Raw genomic sequence first — 1,219 nt, forward strand, 5'->3', positions numbered from 1 at the left:
AATAGCAAAAAAAAAAAAAAGGATTTCAGTCCATCGTGCCCAAACAGATAAAAATGAGACAATTAAATTTCAAAAGAAAGTTGGAGATGTAGATAGGGAGAGACATTGGGCAAGGACTTGTTTTATGTCACTGGGTTAATTTTCAGAGGTTCATTTTGAAAATAATGTCTGCCACATATTCTATCTGGATTTTTTTTTCTAAATTCACAAATTCTAATACATAAAGCTTACAGCATAGCTTTCAAATTTTTCTCCCCAGAAATTACATAATAGGTAAAAATTATTCAAACTGGTGTTCTAACAGCATCCTAACTTCTTGTATACCATCGAGTTGAGTAGTAGAGGTGGCAAATGAGGAACTATCTTGTTTTACGGTTCTTATTGGCCTTATTTGAAGGAAGAAAAACTGAGTTTACAGAGGACTTGTATTGCAAGATCTTCTCACTGTACCCTTTGCCTCCCAGGGCTAATCTCAAAGCAGCCTTTTAAAAGCATCATCAGCATACCCTGTTCAGTAGTGCTGGTTTTGTCAGCTCCCACCTTTCCCCTGGATCAGTCTTTACCTTTCTCTCCATCCTACTCACTAGTTGTGAAATGTCTTGGGTAAAAAGCAGGTTGCCCCGGACTTTCAGCGATGCACAGATGCATATTTTTTATTAAGTTTAGCCTCACGTTTTTTGGCATCACAAACTTTGTTGTTGTGTTCTGTAGAATCAGAACTTCACAAAGTCTTTTATATCTGTTCCTAATTTAAAGATGAACGCTCTGATTTTAAGAAGGCATTCATTCAACAAGTATTTACCAATCTCGTGCTGCTAAGGGTCTGCAGTTCAATTTACCAGCTGCTCCTTTTCAGGAAGATAAGTAGTCTTTCTCCCTTAAAGGTTTACTCACAAAAACTCATTGCCTTCCAGAAGTAACTGACCTAGCTTTAGTGAGCTACCAACGGCACAAGAGGAGATCGTTCATTTTTATTCCGCAGAGGGGCTGGTGGATTCGAACTGGCGCCATATTTGAGTTAGCAGCTTAACTCCCCACGGACCACGCTTCCCAAAGCCTTGGAAACCCGATGGATCACTATGGGCTGGAAACTACTCCAGGGAAGGAGGTTTTTAACTTTGTTCTAGGGAGGGTTGGGAAGTGGCTATAGTAGGAAACATAATGAGAAGTAAAAAAGATCGGCTTGGCTGGAGAGAGGGAGAGGGGGGAGGGGAGGGGG

This window comes from Elephantulus edwardii, unplaced genomic scaffold, assembly GCF_000299155.1.
Source record: "Elephantulus edwardii isolate Elephantulus edwardi_28Jun2011 unplaced genomic scaffold, EleEdw1.0 scaffold00047, whole genome shotgun sequence".
In the NCBI taxonomy this organism is placed as follows: Eukaryota; Metazoa; Chordata; class Mammalia; order Macroscelidea; family Macroscelididae; genus Elephantulus; species Elephantulus edwardii.